At 45.7% G+C, this 6,725-nt stretch overlaps 1 pseudogene; it reads right to left on the reverse strand.

Moving 5' to 3' along the window:
* The window catches only part of LOC149333490 (cystatin-2-like), a 28,645-nt pseudogene extending 24,840 nt beyond the window's left edge, over positions 1-3,805 (reverse strand).
* Between the last annotated feature and the right edge of the window lie 2,920 nt (positions 3,806-6,725).

Raw genomic sequence — 6,725 nt, forward strand, 5'->3', positions numbered from 1 at the left:
TCATTTCATGGCCTTTATCTTTTTTCATTTCAGCGGCATGCACAGCTTTGCTTGTTTCGGACTGATATGCAATAACATGGAAGCACTGGTATCAGTTATGTCTGCCACAATACTTAACATATACGAATGTATTGTTTTATTTAAAACAATACATGTTTCACTTGTCTAGACAGTGCGTAGCGTTATCTAATACACAATGGCATTGTCAATGCCAATGAAGTTATTATTCTTGCGTTTGATCACTCCGCAAATCCTATGACGAGGCCGCGCTGCGACATGAGCTCCCCGAACAAAACTTCTGGCTACGCCACTGGCCCCGGTAAATTAAGCGTTTTCGTATCCTGTGTAGAGAGACCTTGGAATTTCACCTCTATGCAGTTCTTGTCGGTTCCTTCTGTATAACTAGGAGGAGTTCAGGCTTGCATTGCAAAATTTTGAGTCCTATGCTGCTCGCGTGCTCCAGGGCTACTTAAGCCGCTTCTTGAAGGATTTCTTCTATGTGAGCTCTCCGAAGAAAATCGGGGGCGGGGTCACAATGGGGGGTCACGCCAACCAGGAGGCGCACAATGACGGGGAACTGTATACAGTTACCAGACGACATGAAGGCATCTTTGAATACCGAAGAGCCATCAGTAGTACCTATCCACTCTCCCACAATGGCCTTAATGGCCCAATCTAAGTCTATTCTGCAAATCCACTCGGTAAGCTTTGAGAACAAATTCTCGCTATGCAGGTAACACCCAACCCCTTACCACGTTACATCGAACTCTGAAAAGCGCAAGCAGTGCCCATAAACCACACATGAAAACCGGAGCAGTGGGAGGCTGCGCTGCCCTGCTAGAGGCTTCAAGTACCGCTCAAACTGGCGCGGCGCTACATACCTGATAGCGCACAAAGCTGAACTCTCACATAGTCTTATCGGGAGCTTAAAGAGAACAAATGTATTGAAGGACTTTGGTTTTATTCTAGACATGTAGCTGTAGAGTTTCTTTGTTCGCATAGAGAAAGTGAAGTTTTCACTTCAGCTTTTGCCTCTTCTTTTGCTCACTTTTTCGCAAGCGCTGTTCGATCCTCATTATGGTTAGATGAAAGCTTCGATAAAAGTTCAGGAATGGGTTCGTTGTTTTCCGCAAAAAAAGAGGTGTAATGTTTCAATGAAAGTTTTAACTTAAACCTTCACATAAAATGGCCACACCTCCTTAACCGCTATGCTACTTTCATTGGCAAAAAAGTGTAGTTTTAGTGGCCTTCCTGGGCAGCGTTTTGTATATTAGGCTACATACCCACTTGAAATCATGATCTCGAGCCAAGTGTGAGCATGATAACTTTTATTAGAACCGTTGAGTCTCTACTTTCTTATTTCGCTCAGCACAAGAAAAGCTGCAGCCACAGCTGTTCTAACAGTAATAAAAAGGCGGGGAATAATGATTCCATCCTTATTATTTTCATTTGAGGAAAAAACACGCGATTCGGCAATGGGGTGTTCCTGTTATCAAAGATTTAAGAATAGTATTCGCGAAGAGCTGGACATGCAATATTTCAATATTTCAAAGATTTCAAATACTGAACGCAGCGATGGAGATGATCTGTAATCTGTCTACAATGACTTAGATAAAACAGTATGTATTACACCCTAGCGTGGCTGGCGCAGCGCACTTATTCCGGTTCAATTTGAGGTGTTAATAGTTAGAATCGGTCAACACATGCGCCTAATGGATATGATAAACGACTGCTTCATTCTTAGGTCACTGCCTACGGCGAAACATGACCTATTTCTATGCGAAAAGTCATGCCATGCGAGAAGAAACCTGAACATCTATAGAACACAAACTCGCGGGTCAATATGTCGAAACCGTGTGCTACCTTTCGAATGCTTTAGCTTCTTCTAGCTACAGGCTTACGGGCGGTTGCTTAAGGTTTAGCGCACTACGCATTTTTTACTAGTCCGCAAAGCATATCCGGTGTGAGCAAAAATGCTAGATTTCCTGCAGATAGTACATAGTCGGGTAAGCTCCCCGTACAAGAATCTTATATGGCGCTAGTCGCTAGAAGGGACGTTACGGTGAACGCCGATCTTTCTACAAGTATCGCGACTGTATTCGTTACCGCATATGCTGAACCGTTTTACTTCTCGTTTCATTTCAGATTTCTTGATTGTGCCGCAAAAGGAGTTGAGGTGCAAAGCTTCTGCCGGAGTATTTTTTCCGCTTTGAGGAAGGGCTTTTTTTGGGCATGCTCCACAGCCACTCTCCGGGAGAATTGAGGGGAACCCAGTGTTGTCGATAATGAAAAGCTTTCTGATTTTTGGCTACGAATGAAAAGCCGTAAAGACTCTCACTTCGCTCTTCATCCCCCGTAGATAATTCCTTGTTCGGTGCTTCATGTGGTCCAGCTACCTTCTTGATTTTGAAAAAAAAATTGTCTTGAGCGTCAGCTGCGGTTTTTCCGGGTGCTTGATCTTCAGAGTCATCATCTTTTTAGAGCGTTCGGTAAGAGAACGGACCAGCTGCTACTTTTTTTTTCCTCAAGTTGGTCGTCCCGCAGCCTCGCCAGATTAAAACGTGAATGGGCGGCCTTCGCAACAGTGAAATAAATATCGGGAAGCTGAATCGCAAACCTGGATAATTTAAAAGTATCGCATTGTACATATCCACGCATACAAGTCCCTCCTCAACGTTATTCTATACATTCTGTAAGTCAATGAAAATTACATGTTGTTCTGTTTAGCAAGGTATATAATGCACTTTCTACACTTATACTCGCGTAGAATAGTGTATAACGTTCCTAAACTTAATTACAAAAAGAAAAGCGCCAAAATGCAGTCACTGCGGCGGTGATGTCCGGGTCATCGTCAATGCAGAATAATAAGAGGGCAGCGTAAAATTACAAAAAGAAGACTGTGAGCGAACAGCGCTCCCCCTTTATCAGTTTTTCGTTCTGGTCTCGTCATTCCTCGCTACTAGTTCTGCCAGTGAGAACGACCTTTGAAGTTTTAATATGGTGTACCAGGTTCCTTCAACGTGATGCATAAATAAACCAGGATCTTCTTCTCCAGAGTTCGGCACGCACAATATTTTAGCACCACCGCACAAGGATGCTAACCACCACTGCATGCAAAAAAAAAACGAAAAATCTAGGTACACACTATACTCTGACATTCGATTAGCGATTTCCGGCTGTTACCGCACAGCAATGACGTCCTGACTACGTGCTCACGCCGCGCAGTTGCATCCGCTCAATTACGAACAGTAAACACTCTCTTGCTTTTGAAACGACGTTGGCCTCATATTCTTGATGTTATAGAGAAGACTTAGAGACGACGCCGATGTTATAGAGACGACACCGTGTGTCACTGCCTCGAGGAGTGACTGCCAATATTGCAGTAATTAGGGACTGAACAAAGACCGCCGAAGCAACCTTAACGTCGGAAGATGGGACCCTTTGTACTCACATTTTCTGGATTCAAGATGTCCAGGTGTGTAGAACTTGGAAGTAGAGCATGTCAGATAGGAATTGAATTAGTGCATTGCAAGATAATGTAATATATTTTCAATTTTTCGACTGCATTAAATACATTAAGAGCGTCTTGGCACTGCCTTTACATTCCGCGGAAAACACCCTCCTCATTGCGTTACATTGGCCTGTAAGGACATTTTAATCAGTTTATTATTTCAGTACTGCCACCAGAAAATAAAAGCCAACGTGCTGACGTGTACACTTCCAGGAAGTCTGGGTCGTCCTGAAGTATCCAGCAGATGTTCAACACGTCGGGAACCTTGTTGCGTGTTCTTCCCTCTTCTCGCATCCGGTCCAGGGTCAGTTTCAGCTCATTGCACAGGGCTCAGTCAGACAGCGTCCAAGTGTCGCTGCACAGCCTCTGATGCTATCGAAGAAGGTGGATGTTTACAATGCTCTGCAGATGTTCTGAACGCGCGTAAATGCTTGCCTGTATCGCACATCTTCCAGGTTTCGTTCGGCATCCTCAGTAACAATGGGGTTGCGCCTGTTCTTCGCACAGCGTTCATGTTTCAGCAGGCGTGCTTCTCCCGCCTCAGGAGGGCTATCCGAATACTCTGCTCACGTTAAATTGAGCATTTAGGTTAGACTTAGATACCTGAATGATTAGGAATAGCTTAGCGCGTTTTTGGCAATGCTCAGGGTGGTGGGGTTCAGAATTTCATATTCCACCAATACGCTTTGCAGTACTCGTTCAATGACATCGTAGCAATTGTGTGTTGAGGCGCTACATGCCAGCAAGGCGGATTTTCTCGTGCACTCTTCTACCATAAAGCGGATGGTTACACCGGAAAAACTCCTGAAAGAGACAAGCTTTCGTTTCAACTGTGTCAATGTCTGGTATGTGACAAAATATTCAAGCTTCTAAATTTTTTTAGTGGTAGGCTGCACTGTAAGCTTGCCAATCGACAAAAGGATGTCCAGCAGCCGTCCGTACAGCATGCAGGTGGTACATCTCGAAAGCGAACACGCAGTTTGCTCAGGCTAAAAACAGGGCTAACGGGGACGAAGCAGAGAGAGGGACACGACACATGCTACACAAGGGACAGCGTCGTGTCCCTCCCTCTGCTTCATCCCCGTTAGCGCTGTTTTTAGCCTCAGATCATGCACCAACCAGCCCAAATTTCCACCCTTTTGACGCAGCTAGACCTTCATTTCATTGTACATTTCTCTTACTTCCTCAGCTACTGGTATAGACTACACCTTTACACTAGTTTGATGGGTTTGGAAGAGGCCAATAAAATCCTGGTGTTGCACAAAGGAGGAGCTTTGGAAAGATTTGATGATGAACTTCATCATAGCGGAGTATACCTACTGCTCCGAAAGAGAGAGCGCAGGTTTTCCAACACAGCCTTCCAGTCTCGTCTGCGTAAGGGTATGCGAAGACTTTATCAGCACCATCAGCAAACCGCTTCTGTTTCTGTATATCCCGCTCTCTTAGCGTGCATGGGTGCTCCTTCAAAAAGGAAAAAAAAACCCATGACCTTATTATGCATTAACTTCACCGAAATGAATAACAAATAACTGAGTAGTAGGTACAGATGCGCCTAAATATAAGTATTCTAGGAGAGGATTTCAGGGCGAAATATTTTGGGCGGCTGGCAGCACCATGAGAACCCATCCAGGTCTCTGAAATTTATCAATCTCGTCCTCAAAGCATTCGCTCCTAAAGTCAATTCACCCTGCCTTAACGGTACCATTCTGAAGATTGTAAAAGCTTCTACACAGGTAACTATTTTTTACTAACTTTAATTTTCACCTGCACACTTCCAGTTGCTTTGAATCATTTTCAGCAGGTCCCGTCTTTATAACAGTGAAAGTAAAGAGAGATGGGACAATCTGCTTCTAAATGCATTTTCAGAATACGGCTCTCTCCCTAGGGTGTCAGGAAAAATTTTTTGCCCTTGCACTGAATGAACTCAGGGAAATCGGCACTGTGAGAAAATGTTGGACCTGTCATGCGCATCAAACAAACCGGAAAAGATTCTACAGGCACCGTCTAGCAGCAACGTTTGTAAGCTTAAAGCAGTCTATAAAAGCACCGAGACAGGTTACAGTTACCTCTCCACACATTCAAAATGCACAAAAAAGCGTTGTTCATTAATGGCAGGAAACGTTCTCTATGAACAAATTGCAAACATTGCACGGCTTTCCATTCTTACGACTTGAACAAGACTTCTATTGTCGGTGGTAACTAGGTATATGTTTATTACTTAGGGAGGTCCAAAGGTGCAGCCTCTGCCAAGACTGGCGCAGAACATTGGCAGCTGGACCCGGACAATGCTATGCTTCGCAACATCGTCATAATAAGCTTCACTATGTCCACTGCAGGACGAGTGATCTCCCATGTCTCTCCATTTAACACTGTCCTTGCCAGCTGCGGTCAGCGTATCCTCGCTAGCTTCGTAAGCCGATTTCTATATGTAACTCTCTGCCATACCCTGCTAAGCTTTCCTTCATTTGGAGTCCCCTTCATCACATTTAAGGACCAGCAGTTATCTTGCCTTCAATATACATGCCCTGCGCCAGCCCATTTCGTCTCCTTGACTTCTACTAGAGTGACCTTAACCTGTGTTTGTTCCCAGACCTACTCTGGCCGCTTCCGTTCGCGTAACGTTACTCGTGTCATTTTCCTTTGCCTGGCTCGCAGCGTTTTCCTCAAGAGAGAGAGAGAGAAAAACTTGAATTTAACAGGAATTCGGGGCACGCCCCAGGGTCCCCGCACGACCCCACTGCACTCAAGTGTTTATGTTCCTAAGGTTCATAACACTGGCAGCACGGCCGGTGGCGATGGTCTGCACGGCCGGGTCCTCCGAGCGCAGCAGGGTCTCTCAGTCCTCCCAGGTCTTGAGGTTCTCTAGGTCCCGCGGGGGAGGGTCCGCCGGGCAGAGGGAAAGGATGTGGAGGGAAGAAGCGAAGGGTTCTGGGCATAGGGCGCAAGCAGGAGTGGGGAAGGAGGGATGATAGTGGGTTAGGGTAAGGGGTGAGGGGAGAGTATGTGTTTGTAATCTGCGCCAGAGTGTTGCGTGTCTGTTATCTAGGGAGGGGTGGGGCGGGGGGTAGAGCTGGCGAGAGGCTCTGTATGCCTGGGTCAGCTCACTGAATGAGTGCATGCGATCCTTCGTGAATCCCCGATCCGAGGCCACCTGAGCCCGGTTTAAAGAACCTCGGGCTAAAAGGTTGGCGGCCTCGTTTCCGGGATTCCCGGA

This window comes from Amblyomma mixtum, chromosome 8, assembly GCF_055824585.1.
Source record: "Amblyomma mixtum isolate Tamu chromosome 8, ASM5582458v1, whole genome shotgun sequence".
NCBI classification, from domain to species: Eukaryota; Metazoa; Arthropoda; class Arachnida; order Ixodida; family Ixodidae; genus Amblyomma; species Amblyomma mixtum.